At 37.7% G+C, this 20,194-nt stretch overlaps 1 pseudogene; it reads left to right on the forward strand.

Moving 5' to 3' along the window:
- Nucleotides 1-20,194, forward strand: part of LOC145010294 (uncharacterized) — a 40,894-nt pseudogene that overhangs the window by 18,775 nt on the left and 1,925 nt on the right.

Genomic DNA, 20,194 nt, shown 5'->3' on the forward strand with positions numbered 1-20,194 from the left:
TAACTCTTTCCTGCTTTATCGCTTATTCAGATCATATAACTGCCATATCTATCGATTCAATGTTGAGGACTTACCATCCTCTCTTTCTTGATCTTATTATATCAAGATGCCTCCCCAAAAGAGACCCAACTCAAAGAACAACAACAATCCTTCTTCGCCGCCACCTCCTCCCCAATTTGACCTAGCATCACTCCAGACGGTCCTGACTATTGCAATGGTGGCAGCCATGTCACAAATGAATCCTGGTGGTTCAGGAAGTGGTCCCCAATCCCAGAACCCCGAAGTTAGTCAAGGACACCAAAAAGGGGGTTCCTATAAGGATTTCATGAACGCGAAACCAACATCCTTCAATGGCGCTGGAGGTGTCATTTCTTTATCCCGATGGTTCGAGAAAATCGAGTCCATTTTCGAAATATATGCTTGTGCGGAGTCCGATAAAGTTAAATTCGCAGCCTGTACTTTCGTTGATAAAGCCTTGACTTGGTGGAATGGCCGAGTCAAATCTCTAACCTTACCCGTAGCCAATGCCATGGGCTGGGAAGCCATGAAAGAACTCCTTATTGTCGAGTACTGCCCCCGTGGTGAAATGCAGAAACTAGAGCACGAGCTCTGGAACCTGAAGATGAAAGGTTCCGACATTGCTGCATACACTTCCCAATTCGATGATCTCGCACTTCTCTGCCCGGGATTAGTCACTCATGAGAACAAGAAGATCGAAAGATTCATTTGGGGGTTATCCCAACCGACAAAGAGTCATGTTTTGACTGCCCGTCCGGATACCTATGATAGTGCCAAGGCTTTAGCTCAAACTCTGATTAATCACAACGATGACGTTAAGGAAATCACTACCACTTCTGTGCCGACCCAAAGGAGTGGCGAATAGAGAAAATTCTGGAAGAAGAAGAAGGGTGAACCTTCTCAAGGATCTTCCAAGAAACAGCAGACAGTAGCAGTCCATGCTGCTACTACCCCTGTTGCTGCTGCTTCTGTGGTGGGATCCACAGCTCCAACTCCTACCAGTAGATATGCTGGTAACCTTCCTCTATGTGACAAGTGCAAATACCATCATCATCCTGGTCCTTGCCGAGAACTATCCTGTACCAACTGTGGTAAGAAAGGTCACACAGTTCGATTCTGCAAAACTCCTACCCAATCAGCCAACCAATTATTTGGAGCAGTTGTTAGTCAAGCCTGCTACAACTGTGGAGAAGTTGGGAACTTTAAAAGGAACTGTCCCAAGAAGTCAACTGCTGATAACACCGGAAGAATTCTAACCATGGGACGGGAGGAAGTAGTCGCTGATCCCACTGTTGTTTCGGGTACGTTCCTTCTCGACAACTCATATGCTAGTATTCTTTTCGATTCGGGTGCTGAAAGGAGTTTTGTTATTCATACAATCAAACATAATCTAAAATGTAATCCCCAACCACTAACCGAAACATTTATCGTCGAGATGGCTAACGGTGAGAAAGAAAGCGCTAACGATGTATTCATAGGCTGTACGCTTACCCTAAATGATCATTCATTTCCTATAGATCTCATGCCCGTTTCCATTAAGAGCTTTGATGTTATCATTGGCATGGATTGGTTGAGTCCCAATCATGCTGATATCCTTTGTTATGAAAAATCCATCCGTCTTAACCTTCCCTCGAATCAAACTCTCGTAATCTATGGCGATAAACCCAGTTCCAATCTTCGTATCATTTCCTGCATCAAAGCTCGAAAGCTCTTACGAAAGGAGTGCATTGCATTCTTAGCCCATGTGATCAACGAGAAACAAGAAGTTAGAGACCTCGCGAGCATCCTCGAAGTCTGTAACTTTCCTGATGTGTTTCCCGAAGAGCTTCTAGGAATTCCTCCTGAGCGTCAGGTCGAATTCCATATTGACCTACTTCTTAGAGCTACCCTCGTAGCAAAGTCTTCGTATCGCTTAGCCCTAGCAAAAATGCAGGAGTTATCCAGTCAACTCAGTGAGTTGCTCAGTAAAGGATTCATTAGACCGAGTTCCTCACCCTGGGGAGCTCCGGTACTGTTTGTCAAGAAGAAAGATGGATCCTTTCGGATGTGTATCAACTACCGTGAGCTGAACAAGTTAACCGTTAAGAACCGATATCCTCTTCCACGAATAGATGACCTCTTCGACCAACTCCAGGGAGCCAGCTACTTCTCAAAGATAGACCTACGGTCAGGGTACCATCAGTTACGAGTTCAGGAGAATGATGTTTCCAAAACAGCTTTTAGGACTCGGTATGGATACTACGAGTTCGTAGTGATGCCCTTCGGTCTAACCAATGCATCGGCTGTGTTCATGGACCTGATGAACCGGGTGTGCCGTCCCTTCTTAGACAATTTCGTCATCGTGTTCATTGACGACATCGTCGTCTACTCTCGAAGCGAAGAAGACCACAAGCAACACTTGAGGTTAGTGTTGGAGACCCTTAGATCCGAAAAGCTATACACGAAATTTTCCAATTGTGAATTCTGGATACGCAAGGTAACTTTCCTCGGTCACGTGTTAAGCGAGGAGGGTATTCACGTAGATCCCTCCAAGATTAAAGTGATAAAGAATTGGTCAGCACCGAAGACACCCACAGAAATTCATCAATTCTTGGGTCTCGCCGGCTATTATCGAAGATTCATTCAGAATTTTTCCAAAATCACCAAACCTTTAACCAGTCTAACACAGAAAGGTGTACCCTTTTGTGTTGGATTAATGTCTAAGTCCATAACTATAATTGGTAAGACTTGACCCGACCCGGCATGGTCCATTTGGGTTGCATACCATCATGCACTTGGATAGACTATAATGAGAGAAATAAGACACTTATGGTTATTAATATATTATAAGTTCTAGTATATTAATAATAAGAATAATAAGATTATTTAATTAGTATTGATCAAGAATTAATCTAGGATTAATTAAGTGATCAAAAGAAGACTAATTAAATATATGGGTTGATTGTGTAAATCATCCATACTTATATAGTGGGCTAATGCTCCATGGATAATCAATTTGGGCTAAAACCCATAGGATGGTCCATGGATGCTCCATGGTGTATTTGAACCCATGGATCCATGGAAATGGAAAGCCATGACAATTAAGGATTTACCCTAATTGCAACACTATATAAAGATCTTATTCTTGACAAAAATCGGCCACTAGAGCGAGAAACAAAGGGCTAGCCGATTTCATGAAGTGTAGAACTCTCTCAAGTTATTCCTAGTGTTTTGATGATTGTGATTCCATTTGAGGCTTCCACACTATTGGGGCTAGGCACTCAAGCTTCATGAAGACTTTCTACATCAAAGAGGTATGTATTCTATCTTGTTATATTCATGTTTTGTTTGATAGATTAGGATAATACCTTGGATATTCTTATTTGCATGTATAATAGAGAAAACATAGATCCAAGGTATTTAGGGTTGCATGTACACTTAGGAGTGTTAGAATGCTCAAAACCCAACAGTGGTATCAGAGCCTAGGCTTGTTTTCTTGTTATACTTGCAAATGGAGCTGAAAAATCGAGTTTTGATGCTGTCAGCCCAGCAGATTCGCCGAGTCCATGAAGGGACTCGACGAGTCCAAGGAAAAATGCATCCAACTCGCTGAGTTTTGTTCATGCACTCGACGAGTTGGACCCCATACAACATATTTTCGAGGTTTTTGGCTGGAAATGGACTAGGAACATTACCCTAAGTTGTTTTTGAACTTATAAACTTGTTTTTTAATGTGGTAATGTTCATGCTAATCCATTTTTAAAGATAATTGTCAATAGATTCATGTTTTGTATTAGTTTAAGGTTTAGACTAATTACATGAAGAAGTTTGATATGAATTATCTTGTTCTTCTGAGTTGCTTAGATTAGTAGAAAAGTTAATTGAAATAGTTGTTTTCAATCCATTTTAATCTAAGAGTTGAGTATAAAATGTGTTTGTGTAACTTGTCCTCAAGTTACATGAAGAGTCACATTAAAGACTCATAAAACTCATAAAAGTTGGTAATGGTTACAAAATGAAGAGTCTTGTGTCATTGAATTTTTTTTTTTATGACTCCATAACTTGTCCTCAAGTTATGGAAATTCAAGAGTCACTTCATTAATAAATAAATAAATAAATAAATAAATAAATAAAGTGTAACCTTAATTAATTCCATAAGTTATAAAAATAAAGAAAAAGTTAATTCTTTTATTTGTTTAAAGTCTTCCATAAGTTATGGAACTTGAAGAGTTTTTTGGATTAAAACTACTTTAAACACATAAGTTATGGAATTAATTAGTTTTGAATAGTTTCAAAACTTGCCCTCAAGTTTTGGAATTTGAAAATTTTTCACTTATGAATACTTTAATTCCAAGTTAGCCCTTAGAATTTTAAAAGAGTTAAAATTCAACACTTATACTATTTATAACATTAATGGTTAATTATTATATATATGTATAAGAACAAGTCGTTTTACCGTTAGTAGGCCTCATTCACGAAGCCGGTCTATAAGGTGGGTATAAGGTTGTTGCTTATAAAATGGCGACTTAATGGGTGTCCACTCTCACCCACCGCTTGCTTGAATGGTGGAGGGTCGTTAGCCGAACGGGTAGGACAATGACTTTAAATTCTCCCTTCATTAAAAGTATTAATGATAAATACTAAAGTAACTAAAATCTTAATAATTCCCAATCTTAGTTACTTTAGGAAAAATGTGAATTTGGTGCTAGCCCATGGAATTCACACTTTGTACCTTACCAAGTCGTTGGTGGAGCGTGTGTGGTTAACCGGCACACTAACTTGGACTAGTAAGGACCACGAAGGGTGACTTAATGTTTGTCATAGATCAATGGAGCGTGTGTGGTTAACCGGCACATTGATTAGGTGATAATATTAAGGGTACCAAGTGAATTGGTATGGTTATTCACACCTTGTTTTGTGATCCTCGGCATCCCAGTCACAAAATTTGAGAGGGCACACTCGAGATTGAAACATGCCATTGAAAAGTTCAATTAGTCTCAACAGATCTAGGAATTTCAAATCCAATTAAAACCTAATAAATTATTTCGTTTTTCCTGGTGGAAATTGGTGAATCGTCATTCGCCTACCTTCAAATATTTTATAGCTTGGATTACGGCATCCCTCTTCCAAGTTATAAAATATTGTGTTGGGTCCTAGCCTTAATATTTCATACTGGGTGTCATATTAAGGACTTTAAATCAACTATCTTGAATATCTCCCAAAACATGTCTGGTTTAGACATTTATGATCTTCCCAAATCTCTTGAAGATGATGTTCCTCAACATCATGCTTCACTTCCTCTATCTCCTCCAATTATTCTCCCTACCCCACAAGTTCTTGAAAAAGTTTAAGGTCACTCGAGCCCTATTGGCAAGTAAAGGTCTTGGTGTGGTTACATATTGGAGATGTAGTCACATATTGACAAGCCGGGAGAGTTGGGTGTCAAAGTCTTGAGAAAGTTGGTGGTTCAATCACTTTCTAAGTCACATAGTGAGTTCTTTTGGAACACCTATGAAAAAGACTATGACAAGACCCTTAATGATTTATCTATTTGTTAAGATCAACTTCCTCAAAACTTGATGGACATTGACAATAGTGACACAGGAAATCCAGAAAAGCATTCTCTTCCCAATGGAAAGGGATCGGCCATAGTCAACTCGGTTGACCAAATGGTAAAGAGAAAAACTAAGTCTGTGATAGTCCCGTGTACCATTATCAAAGGGTCCATATGTTTATATTGCCAAAGGAAGGGGCATTGGTTGCGAAGCTGCCATAATTTACCTAAGGATGTTAAAGTCGATAAGTTTGGTTCTACTTCAGGTAAAGTCCACTATCTAACTCTGCTAAGTTTCTATTTGGATATTCTTATTACATAATGTGAATGGGTCACATGCTGATGTCTTTTAAGAATCAAGGAAAAGGTAAAGAAACTTAAAGAAAAAAATATGTTGAATCCTATCGCGTAGTTTGAAGATCGGATTCTTGAGCTACTTCTTAGGAGTTATAATATATTACTTAGGAATAGATAACAACAAGGTTTTCATGTGGATTGTAAGGATAAGTTTTTCCGCAAAGTTTTAAAATAAAAGAAAAAAAAGGGTTTTAATTTTATTTATTTTAAAAATATCCTTACAATGGCATCTGTGGAAAATTGTTGCTTATATGTTTCCAGTAATAGCAATATTTGAAAGTGGATTTGATTCTTTCATTTGTGGTAGTGTCTGAATTTACCAAATGAAGAAAGTTTTTCATCACCCAAGTTTCAATTGGATAGAAACTTGGAATCATACAAGTTGTATTGTATGATGAATGAAAATTTTCATCTTTGAAAAATTAAGACTAATTCTTTGATCACATGTATATGTGAGTCAATTGAAGGACTAAGGAATTAGGTACACTGGGTGTGCGTTGGTCAAGGTCCACCACAAAGATTTATTTGTCATGATTTACTAAAGATAAGTAAATATGATTATACTCATAAGTATAATTCTGTAACATTGGAAAGGATACAATGTATGGCAAAACAAATGAGAAGAATTAAATTAGGCAGAAAGATAAAAGTTTCTCAAATCTGAAAAGATGGGAGAGTACTTTAGTATCTGTTTTATGATCATCTTAATGATTTAGAAACCATATCACAAATTCATACTCTAAGGACGTCTTAGTGCATTGTTATGGCTAAGAAGAGAGGTCATGAATTGTTGGATTGGTTAAAATCAAGAAGATGAGTCATACTTCGTTCCAAAACAATTCTTAGAGTCATACTCCAAGATTGTAACATTGAGTGACATAAAGTAAGGTTTAAAACACTTATCAAATGTAGTGTGAAATGTTTCTACTCTTGTACATTTGAGATTGGTAAGTTGTGATGTCTTGGATGAGACAAAGACCAACTAAGACCAATTGTGTGAAGTGTTAGTCTTGATAAGAATCCGCACTATCCCTTGAATATTTGTTTTGTCAAGGAATGGTTCTTCACTAGGAAAACTTATATGTCAACGGGACAGTGGGAGCCTTAAATATCCTGAAAGAGTTTCAAGATTTAATCAAGAGTGAAACCTGTAATTTATCACTAGCACACGACTTAAGGTTTGCAACATATCGTGTTGACATAATTCTTATTTCTATACCTACTTCAAATAAGTTGAATTTGCATGTGAGTTATCAGAGTTCAACTTGGAAGCATTGGTGGGCCTTGTGCTACCAAGGTGACAAGAAATTAAGATTGAACAAGTTCAATCCATATGAGTTTGAATTTGTCACTAACCTTATCTTGTGATTAAGGTTTTGACAAATTCGCATGGATAGGAACTCATACACTATAAAATCTAAGTGTCATAAGGTTTCTCTCCGATTCATGAAAATGATGGTGAGGAAACACTTTCACTAAGTAGATTTTACGTAGATAGCAATTGTGTTATTTGCATTTTCAAAAGTCGTTAGTGGAGCGCGTGTGGTTAACCGGCACGCTAACATGGACTTGTGAGAAATGGCAAATGCCTAAGCAATTGAGACTATGATTACGGCATCCCTTTTCATAGTTCTTGAAAATTGTTTAGACACACATGTGAGCTATCTAGGAAAGGTGTATGAATCTAAATTTCAGAAGTCCAGCAGATTTCTGAAAATATGTCAGAGCTAGTCGGAGCATAAGTGTTATGTTGATAATCATCATGTTAGTGGGAGCATGATTATTATGATTAGTATTGCAAGCTAGCAATGTTAATTATAGAAAACAAAGTTTCAATCCGTGAAGTTGCAAGGGTTGAAAAGTTGTTTTGCTATAATTAAGGGAGAGGAAATTATACTTCATTTCAATTCTAAAGCTTAGATTGAGATTTTAATCATCTTTAGTCAAGAATATATATGAATTTTGTGTTGGAATGGTTCAACTTGAAGAAATTCTATATATATTGCATTTTCAAAATTCGATTATGATTACGGCATCCCTCTTCATAGTTAAATTTTGAAAACATGGCAAATAAAAAAATATTGTAGCAAAAGACTGGTCTAGTATCATGTCTTTATGTGAAACATCATGAATCGTGTCCCATATGCTTCGGATATAGGATCGATTTCATGTGCTATAATATTTATCTTTTCTAAATTTTCCAAATGCTTAAGGCATTTAGAAGGGAAAAGTCTAGAACTGGAAAGACTAAAGTGATTAAGCAATTGTCGAGGACAATCTGAGGTTTGCCAAAGATTGGTTGCTTAGGGACATTTGGAAGTATGGTGTTAATTTTGGCCGGACCGTATTGACATATTCTGAAAAAAGTAACTCTTGTTCAGAAGTGATAGTCAAAATGGGACTATGGAAATGTCTCCATAGGTGGAAGTTATTCAATCTATGTAAGATTAGAAAACCTTAATGCAAGAAGGATGTTCAAAGCAATGTAGTTTGAATATGAGACTTACGTTCCATAGAAGTTGACCTTCCTTGGAATACTCTGTAATGACTGGTGACAAGGTTTTGGTGACTTTGTGAATAATCATTACAAGAGGAACATTGCATAAAAGTTTAAAATCTAACAGATTTTTGGTAAATGATAGGAATCGGGGATTCTCACATTTACAATAAGGATTTGGGATTGTGAAATGAGTATCATTGGAATCATGTTCAATTGATCTACATCACAATGTAAGGATCATAAACAAACATAGTGTGCATACTTGGGGTATGGCATAACTATTGTTTAGAAAACAAAGTGTACATGCTAGGAGCATGGGACGACTGTTGTTTTATTCGAGTCTTAAGTTGATTATTTGAAACATTGAATAATGTGTAATCAATATGGTGATAAATAAAAGGTGGTTTTATTTATATTCAAAAGGGTTCTGAGACCATATTAGATTCGATTATTATTGTGTTTCACTTTGCATGTTTTGACTTCCAAAATAGCTAGGTTATTCTTTTCGAATGACTAAGTTATTTAAACACTCTACAGTCGTTCATATGTTGGAAGTAGGTATAAATCAAGACTGTCATGAATCGGGTTTGTAGATGGCTAAATGGGTTTAGTCATGGCAATGGTTGCTACAACATTCATGAGTGCTCATAAGTTATGAGTATTGGAATAAACCCACGCTTACTTGTATCACTTCATGGAATTTATCTCGAGTGATCGTGAGACGGTAATATCATATAAATCTTCAAACCTAGAGATATGAGTTGTTACCTATGAGTTGGTTGTGCATTGATTGCACGTAAACGCATCAGTAACTTGATGTTATAAAACGTGCCTTTGTGTACAATTCAACAAGTAGTATAATAAGCATATGAGTCGAAGTTTATCTGTTCCTTCTAGAAATAGAAGCGATATCTGGGCCCCTCGATGATTTTGTTGTGACCTATGTACCGGCCGGTCAGAACTGAATTGATGTGTTCGATTAAGTTCTTTGTCAAACAAATCGAAAATCGGGAAAAAAACTGTTGGACAATAAGTACGACGTTGTTCCATGTATTTGTCCGGCTGATATCATGAGAACAGAGGATTATATGATCCCTTATCTAATGGACAAGTCATTGACAAGGTCAGAGTTCATCTACAAGGTCAGAGTTCGACAGAAGCTTTTGAGAGCTACGATTGCCAGTTGGTTCCTGAAGTCATACGCAATAATAGTTTTAGACTTATCCAAGTGGGAGACTGTTGGATTAATGTCTAAGTCCATAACTATAATTGGTAAGAGTTGACCCGACCCGGCATGGTCCATTTGGGTTGCATACCATCATGCACTTGGATAGACTATAATGAGAGAAATAAGACACTTATGGTTATTAATATATTATAAGTTCTAGTATATTAATAATAAGAATAATAAGATTATTTAATTAGTATTGATCAAGAAGTAATCTAGGATTAATTAAGTGATCAAAAGAAGACTAATTAAATATATGGGTTGATTGTGTAAATCATCCATACTTATATAGTGGGCTAATGCTCCATGGATAATCAAGTTGGGCTAAAACCCATAGGATGGTCCATGGATGCTCCATGGAGTATTTGAACCCATGGATCCATGGAAATGGAAAGCCATGACAATTAAGGATTTACCCTGATTGCAACACTATATAAAGATCTTATTCTTGACAAAAATCGGCCACTAGAGAGAGAAACAAAGGGCTAGCCGATTTCATGAAGTGTAGAACTCTCTCAAGTTATTCCTAGTGTTTTGATGATTGTGATTCCATTTGAGGCTTCCACACTATTGGGGCTAGGCACTCAAGCTTCATGAAGACTTTCTACATCAAAGAGGTATGTATTCTATCTTGTTATATTCATGTTTTGTATGATAGATTAGGATAATACCTTGGATATTCTTATTTGCATGTATAATAGAGAAAACATAGATCCAAGGTATTTAGGGTTGCATGTACACTTAGGAGTGTTAGAATGCTCAAAACCCAACATTTTGTTGGAGTGATAAACAAGAAACTGCATTCCAAACATTGAAGGGAGCCTTATGCAGCGCGCCTGTTCTGTCCTTGCCCGAAGGGACAGAGGACTTTGTGGTCTACTGCGATGCGTCTAATCAAGGTTTAGGCTGTGTGCTTATGCAAAGAGGAAAGGTGATTGCCTATGCCTCAAGACAGCTGAAAGTACACGAGGTCAACTATACCACACATGACTTGGAACTAGGAGCCGTAGTCTTTGAATTGAAGATTTGGAGACATTATCTCTATGGAACCAAGTGCACGATCTTCACTGATCACAAGAGCCTGCAACATATCTTTAATCAGAAAGACTTAAACATGAGGCAACAGCGATGGGTAGAACTACTCAATGATTATGAGTGTGAAATCCGTTACCACCCCGGCAAGGCCAATGTGGTAGCAGATGCCCTTAGCCGAAAGGATAGTGCAGGCCACAAAATGAAGAACTAGATGATGACCATCCATTCCAACCTACCCATGCAAATCCGAAAAGCCCAGTTAACAGCCCTCAAACCCGAGAACATGTCGAGTGAAGCCTTGAGAGGAATGGAAAAGAAACTTGAGATTAGAGGTGACGGAGTTCACTGTTTCATGGATCGAATCTGGATTCCCAAGTTCGGAGGATTTGGGGAAATAGTTATGGAGGAAGCGCACATAACCAAATACTCTGTTCACCCAGGTTCGGACAAGATGTACCTAGATCTCAAGAAACAATACTGGTGGCCAAACATGAAAGCTGAGATAGCTACATTCCTGGGCAAGTGTCTGACTTGCGCCAAAGTCAAAGTTGAACATCAGAAACCCTCAGGTCTGCTCCAACAGCCCGAAATCCCCGAATGGAAATGGGAGATGATTACCATGGATTGCATCACCAAACTGCCAAGTGTTCTAGTGGGTACGATACCATTTGGGTAATTGTCGATCGTTTGACCAAATCCGCTCACTTCATTCCGATCAAAGAATCATACAAGATGGAAAGACTCGCGCGAATCTACATCCAGGAGGTAGTACATCTACACGGTGTACCTGTATCTATTATCTCTGATCGAGATAGCAGGTTTACCTCCAGATTCTGGCAGTCCCTTCAGAAGGCCCTTGGAACCAAACTAGATATGAGCACAGCGTATCATCCTCAGAGCGATGGACAGAGTGAGAGAACAATCCAAACCCTGGAGGACATGGTTAGGGCATGTGTCATTGACTTTGGAAAGTCGTGGTACACACATCTATCCTTGATCGAATTCTCATACAACAACAGTTACCATACCAGCATTCGGGTTGCTCCGTTTGAAGCCCTATACGGTCGTAAGTGTAGATCCCCTCTGTGCTGGGCCGAGGTAGGGGATACACAGTTAGCCAGGAGTCGAGTCCCCGACAGTGCTCTCACTGGTCCTGAAATCATCCGCGAAACCACATAAAAGATCATTCAAATCTGTAACCGACTGAAAGCCTCACGAGATCGCCAAAAGAGTTACGCTGATAATCGTCGGAAACCACTAGAATTCCAGGTTGGAGACCGTGTCCTGTTGAAGGTCTCGCCCTGGAAAGGCACTATACGCTTTGGTAAGCGTAGGAAACTTAATCCAAGGTACATTGGACCCTTCGAGATCCTCTCCAGGATCGGTCCAGTTGCCTATAGACTTCACTTACCTCATGAACTCAGTAACATTCATCCTATCTTCCATGTCTCAAATCTCAAAAAGTGCCTATCCGATGAAACCCTAGCAATTCCCATAGACGAGATCGAGATCAATGAAAACCTCAACTTTGTGGAGGAACCGATCGAAATGATGGATCGAGAAGTCAAACGTACAAAGCAAATTCGCATCCCGTTAGTGAAGGTTCGCTGGAATTCCAAGCAGGGACCGGAATTCACTTGGGAACGGGAATATTCAATGAAACAGAAGTATCCACAACTCTTTCCAGATCCATGATTTGTATCTTGTCTTGTGTTTTAAACTTTGAATTTCAGGACGAAATTCACTTTAACGGGGGGATAATGTAACAACCCGAAATTTCCGTACCATCTCTTGTAACTCTTTCGTAGTGCAATTCACGCAAACAATCGTCGTTTCAAATTCGATTTCCGATCTTCTGTTTAATTATGTCTTTAACTTGTACGTATCTAAAATGACTTAATGGGTGTCTTCATAGATTTGGAAATCATTTTAACACCCCACTTTAGTGATCGGAATAATTCTAGAAATTACCATATCGGGTTACGGCAACCTAATCGGGTACGACCAAAAGCCTCGCCTAACGCCGGTATCGGGTAGAATTCCACCGTGTCCAAAACTTAGACACTATATAATGTGTCTTAAGCCTCCATTTGAAGCCTTTGGCCATTTTCTCATAAAACATATCCAACCTCTCTCCTCATCCATAATCAAAGGTCCAAAAACAAAGATTTAAGGCTTGCAATCAAAGAGGTAACTCCCCTAACTTGTTATCCAACCTCTTTAGCCTTAAAATTGATATTTAAACTTAGTTTTCGGACCAAGAACATGAGTTTACGGCCAAGGATCAAGCTTGGGGACGTAAACTCCTCAAAATGGGGTTTTTGAGCCAAATTCACCCTTCCAAATCATAGTTGGGACTTAGATATGACCTTGAGGCTTGAAAATCTGGACTTAGAACACATTAAACATACATTATGAGGGACAAACAAGAGTTTATGGCCAAGGCATCTGCTTGGGCTGTAAACTCCACTAAATAGGGATTTAGTGCCTTTAAACATGTCCAAATGCCTTGAAACTCAACCAATGGCCTTGTGGTAAATCCTAGAACCATCTAAAAATAGTTTGGGGATCTTAAACACACCAAATACCTTACAAAAGTGACTTTACAGCCATAGAACCTCTCCTGGGCCGTAAACTCCTATAAGTGTGTCAAAAATACCCTTAAACCACCCCAAAGGCTTGGATAAATTCCTAGAATTACATGTGATTGTTCTTAGCATCAAAAACTAATCTTTTCTTAATCATATTAGAGTTTACGGCCAGAGGGTATGCATCTGGGCCGTAAACACACACAAAGGTGTTAATTGAAGCTACAAGTTGATACCAAGCCTTAGAAAATTAATTAGAATCACATGTAATTGTCCTTTGTAGCTTAAACCAAATTTTCTTGGCCATGGGTGAGTTTACGGCCGTAAACTCCAAGGTTGTGGCCGTAAACTCCCTTCCAAGTGGTATAAACTCATGTAATCCATTCCAAGGCATTTTAGAAATCCATTCCAACAATCCCCATGTCCAAACAAGTCATTAAACCCTCCAAATGACACCAACATGAGTTTACGGCCGTAAACTCATGTGTGTGTGTGTGTTTTGTGACTGTAAACTCCTTAAAATGTTTACTCTTGGGTAGTAAACTCAAGTCCCAAGTCCATAGTGCCAATACACGTCCATAGATGTCACCCGGGTCACTCCAAACGCTCGTTTTGAGGTGTTTAACTTCGTTGGAGTGTAATGTTCCATATGATTAGTGAATGTATCCCTAATTGAATATATATGGACATTATTTCATTTTACCTAGGGACATCGTGCGTAATCAAACCCCAAACCCACGTTTAGTGTCCGAAAGCTTCGCATTCCCGAGTCTGGTGAGTTCATACCCCTATCCTTTTTTCACTGTTTTCACTGTTTTCAGGGGGGAACACAAGCAAAGTACAAGGGAATTCTTGTACTCAAAACATGTTTTTAAATGTGTGTTTCATATTCCATATGCTTTTAATACTGATTACTACAACTGATAAGCATTTGAACATGCATATCACGTAACATATATTTGTGAAATGGGTCTTTAAACTGTTATGTTTTACATATATTTCACAAATGGCTTTCCACAATTTATCAGTTAAAAGCATGACATTAGACATATGAATATAATACCTGTACACTGTTTTGTCCTCGGTAACACTCCACATATATACGCGAGTGGAGGACTATCATATTATTACTAGTAAATTTGTTAATCCTCGGCGAACACTCCACAGAGATACACGAGTGGAGGACTGCACCCGTAACCAGAATCTCTGGTATTTAGAGAGCATGACTTGAGTGTATAGATCTATATGGGGCTGACTACCCCATGCCTGGCTGCTAGCTACAGCCGAACCGAAATGGTTCAAGGGTGACGAAAGTCATAAGTGTGTGGACAACTTATTGCCACAGGTTTAGTCCATCGTATGGTTATGGAACTCGCAATTAGGATAACAGAGATTTAATTATAGTAATAATGAACCACTTTATACATCTTTTACATCTTTCACATATGGTATCCAACATTCAGGAAAGTATGGGAATTTCCTGGGGAAAAACATGGAACTTAACCACGTTTACATCTTTTACATCGCTCACATTGGAAACCAACATGCAGGAAAGCATGGGGCTTTCCTGGGTAACTCCTACATAACTAGAAAGTGTAACAAACTGGGTAACATTACATCTTTTACATTTGGTAACATACAATAAGGAAAGTATGGAACTTTCTTGGGAATACATGTTAGGTAAACAGAACAGTTTAACAAGTCGGATAACCAAACTATACATTCTTACATGAGTAGACATGTTTTCAGTGTAAAAACTTACTATACTTTACATTTGTGAAACAACAACCAACTTTTAAGAAAATATGGGATTTTCTTGGTGTGCGCAACATTTCAGAAACAGATTGGAAACTTGAACATTTTCACAAACAAAAACCCCTTATGAACTCACCAGCGTTATGCTGATTTTTAAACCGCTTGTGTTCTCAGGTCAGCGTTAGAACAGGTACCCGAAGATCCCTTTTTGTTCAGAAGACGGAGTACATGAAGACCTGTTTCATTTTGTTCATATATATATACTATGTATCACAACTGTACAAACTTTACTTTTGAAACAACTGTAAACCTTTTCTTATGTAATGTAATGGTTGTTTTACTTTACTTACTATGTGCATCGGATTTGATACTCAACGTGGATTCAACCTCGGAAATGTTTCCGCCTTCGGTTTTCGGGGTGTGACACTCTGTTGGCTAATTCTTGACCGATCTTAAATTTAATTGTAGGAGATGTTTAGACTGTTAATTGACCGCGAATAATTTGTAACTCCTTCATACGGACTCCGTTTTCATCTATCCTTTTACCATTGAGTTCCTATTAATGAGATATTCAACTCTCATTTAGGTCGCGTAAGCCAAAAACCACTCAAACTAAAATTCGAGTTTCGGGTCGTGCACTTTAAGCAAAACCTTAGAAAAATCATAACTTCCTCATACGTAGTCAGATTTGGGCGTTCTTTTTATCGACGCTCTTAGTTTAACATATTCTACGATTTTCATTTAGATTGCTAAGGCTAAATCTCGGTCTATCGTAAATTCACTATTTACGCTTCCCGATGACGTTGTGGTTTTTCCGTAAAACCTCGACGAGCCATAACTTGTTCGTTATAACTCGGATTTCGGCGTTCTTTATATGTACGGAAACCTTGTGACATATTCCACAACTTGGTTAAGATTATTTATTCTAAATAATCATTTGTCGAAAATTCGTTTTCGACCCCTATTGCCTCTAAATTGACTAGCCCGGATCTGCGGACGTTACAACCGTCACTGCCTGTGCAGTTCGTTGCTACTCCGGTCACCGTTTGCCATGATAAGATGCGTTCGTGTTTCATGTGAGTAAGAGTATTTTTTCTTGTGTTTGGATGTGTATTTCAGATTTTATCAGCGTGTGTGTACTTGGTCAATCGGAAGTAAAAGAGAACCACCATGGTTACCAACTATGGTGGTTGCCATCATTGTTTCCTTCCCTGCCACCACTACCCATACTGTGGTGGTGGCTATGTATGTGGAATGGTGTTTATTGTGTGTGTACTTTTGATATCATGTTGTATAAGCAGATTTTTAGCTAGAATAATCAAGGAAATCACCACCACCACCGTGAAGTGGTGGCTACCGCCTTCTGCCGCCACGATCCTTCGTGTTGGTGGTGGTGTGCATCTTTGTATGATTGGATGCTCAGACATGATTTGGACTAGAATCATAACCACCACATCGAGGTGGTGGCCGCCACCGTGAGCCACAGTTTACTAGCACTACCTGAGGTGCTAGTAAGTGGTGCCTGACTTAGCTAACCCTAACTGACCTAGTGAAACCCTACTTTAACCGAAAACTTCACAAATGGACTAATTGGAATGCTATTGGGTTAGAAACCCTAATTAGGGTTTGGAAAACCCTAATTTTAGGAATGTGAATTTTTTATTTGTTGGACCCGCGTTAGGACCATTGGATTTGGAATTTGGAATTACGCCTGATTACTTTGTATGTTTGGTCTAGTGGAGTAATGGACTTAATGTATTAAGTCCGTAATGGATTAAGTCCTTACTGGGTTAAGTAAGAAACACTTAACCCTAATCGTCATATTATATGAAAAACCCTAATTGGGTTTGGGTTCAGGTTGGGCTATTTATTGGACTAAGTTGTTGTGGGCCTTCGTGGGCCAATTGGGAACATATATGGACTAAGGAAATTCTTGATCTCCTCACCATACCAATGGGTCTAAAGCACCAAGGTCAGCCCATTTAGTTAGTTGTAGTGTTTATTGTAGATTCACGATTGATATGCCTGGTATGCATGTATACGTAGTATGCTAGTGATTATGTGGTATGCTATTTGACTATGTGGTATGTGGTATACTAGTTGTGTTTGTGATACTTGGATGGAAGACCATAGGGGAGCCCATGAAGCTTGGATGTAAGACCATGTGGGGGAACCCATGACTTTTCAAGTAAAGACCATGGGGGAGCCCATGACACTTGGATGTAAGACCATGTGGGGGAGCCCATGACTTTTCAGCTAAAGACCATAGAGGGAGTCCATGTCATTTGGATGTAAGACCGTGTGAGGGAGCCCATGGCTTTTTAGCTAAAGACCATGGGGGAGCCCATGGAACTTAGGTGTAAGACCATGTGAGGGAGCCCATGACATCCTGGAGTAAGACACTGGGAGGTGCCCACGACATCCTTATATGTTTATATGATATGGCTATATGATTGATATGGCTTACTTGATTGTTATGGTTTATGTAGCTTTTATAGCTGATATGGATTATGTGGTTATGTGGATTGTGTGGGGTATGCTCTGGGGAAGTCACTAAGTTTCGTGCTTATAGTTTTGTTTTATTGTTTCAGGTATCATTGGTTTGGAAAGGAACGACCCGGCTTGATCGAAGTGCACACGCTTGTTCTCCGTAACATATGATTTTGGGACGGACTCTGATAAACGTTTTAATCAACAATTTTTTGCAATTCTTGGATTTAAAGGATATATGTGTTTCGACTGTAACAAAACTAAAATTTTTACCCTTGATTTTTGGTTCGTTACAACAATTCAGTTGATTAAGGCACATATAATCTGGTTTGATCTATGTCTTTCACATATTTGCAGCATAGTATGAACACTAGTATAAAAGACTTTCCTATGAGTAAACATATTCATAAGATAAGAAAACTAACATTTAAGATCGTTATTGTAAACAATCCTTGAATCCTTCTTCAAATCTTTTGGTAGCTAGCACGATAAGTGTCGTGCCTATGATGGTTCACACCCAAGACTAGCAACTAAGGATTATGGAGAGGGAGAGTGAGATTTTCGAATATAACTCTTCTAGGGTAAGGAGTTTCGAATTTGTAAAGCCTAAGGCTCTTTATATAGGTGAGGTAGCTTAGAGCCAAAGCTAGGGTTTAAGGAGGAAACCCTAATCCTTTTATTTGGTCAACAAACAACCCATGAGCCTTCATCCAAGAGCCCTTAGGCGAAAATTCTAGGCCCTTCCTAGAAGTTTTTTTCCAACCTCATACAAGGAGATGCTAGAGACTTTTCCTCAACTATTATTAAATAGTCAAACAACCCCTGCACTATAGATTAATCCAATTAACCCCAAAATTAATTCTAATTAATTTTTGGTTAATTATTAATCAAATATCATAATTTCTAATTAATATATTATTATCATATTATATTTTTAAATTATCTATTTCAATTTATTAATAAAAAAATAACTTAATTTCTCTCTCCAAGTAATCCTGTCTAATTGCTAGTTTCGAGGGCAACCTAAAAGGATTGTACTACTATCATTTTAGGTTTATACCAATTATAGTTATGAGCTTAGACACTTAATCCAACAGGTTGAACATAGACGCACATAAAAAAAATGGAGAGTTTGAGACATATGTGGAGATTGGGAAATTAAGTTCAACCTTTTCAGTCATCGGAGAGTGGTAGATGATTGTCTCGTTGCTCAACAAACAATGTCGATGGGCTTAAGAGCGGTTGACGACGGCGACAATGAGTAAAGATGATGTAATTTTTTTTTAAAGATTTATGTATTTTCCGTCTTTTTATCTTTTATTCGTCAAAGTTCTTTGTTAATTTTTCTATTTAACGGGTTTATAAGAATATTTTTTTTTAATTTCTTATATTTAACAAGTTTGAGAAATCAAATATAAATTATGATATTTATAAATACGATTTTCTTTCCTATAAGTATCTACTATAATCCAAATATATATATATATATATATATATATATATATATATATTAGCCGTTAAACTAATTTTTAATAGGTGTCCATATAAAATTTATTATATAACTTATAAAAAAAATCCAAAAATAAGGGGTGTCCATGGACACCTTTGGCCTATAGGTGGGATCAACCTTGTTTCTATACATGTACTGTATATACTTTATTTACTGTGCTTCAGAAACTGAAACAATCTAATTACCTAAAATACCCCTACCATAAGAAGATGCTATTTTTTTTCTAAATCACCCATAATTTCAACGTTTATGAGGCAGCAGAAAAAAAAAAAAAACATTGCTTTTTTTTATATATATATAAAGTGTGGTATATGTAATTGTGTTAAGTAGCATTGTACTAAAGTAAGAAGTTGAAAAATGGCATAAATGCCACTTATTTTGTTTCCCTCTTCTTGTTTATTGAGGAATATAGAACGTTAACGGTGGAGTATATAGTATCGATGAGGAGGCTAGGGTTTCTTGGCATTACTCATGGAGCAATACTAGGCTTCAGAAACTGAAACAATCTAATTACCTAAAATACCCCTACCTTAAGAAGATGCTATTTTTTTCTAAATCACCCATAATTTCAACGTTTATGAGGCAGCACAAAAAAACATTGCTTATATATATATATATATATATATATATATATATATATATATATATATATAAAGTGTGGTATATGTAATTGTGTTAAGTAGCATTGTACTAAAGTAATATGTTGAAAAATGACATAAATGCCACTAATTTTGTTTCCCTCTTCTTGTTTATTGAGGAATATAGAACGTTAACGGTGGAGTATATAGTATCGATGAGGAGGCTAGGGTTTCTTGGGATTACTCATGGAGCAATACCATGTAAGAGATGCTTGACACAATTATCACGTTACCCATAGTTAATTTTGGTAAGTTCGTTAAATCCAACATTAATTTTCAAACTTAGACCAATTTTACAAATATATTTTTATAAATAACCTATACTATGTTCTTCTAGCAATTAATGATCGACCATCAATGGATATTTACCAACAAACTTGATCCTCGAGAGTAAATCGTCCATTGGAAGTTTGTGTATGTGTTATGTTTCTTGCATGCATATCAGAATTCGTTCAACTGTCATTAACATGTTCTAGAATAAAGATTGCATTGAAACAAAAAAGGAATCCAAATATACTTTAAATTAAATGCAAAGTCACAAT

The sequence above is a fragment of the Lactuca saligna genome, chromosome 1 (assembly GCF_052625555.1).
Source record: "Lactuca saligna cultivar CGN05327 chromosome 1, ASM5262555v1, whole genome shotgun sequence".
NCBI lineage: Eukaryota > Viridiplantae > Streptophyta > Magnoliopsida > Asterales > Asteraceae > Lactuca > Lactuca saligna.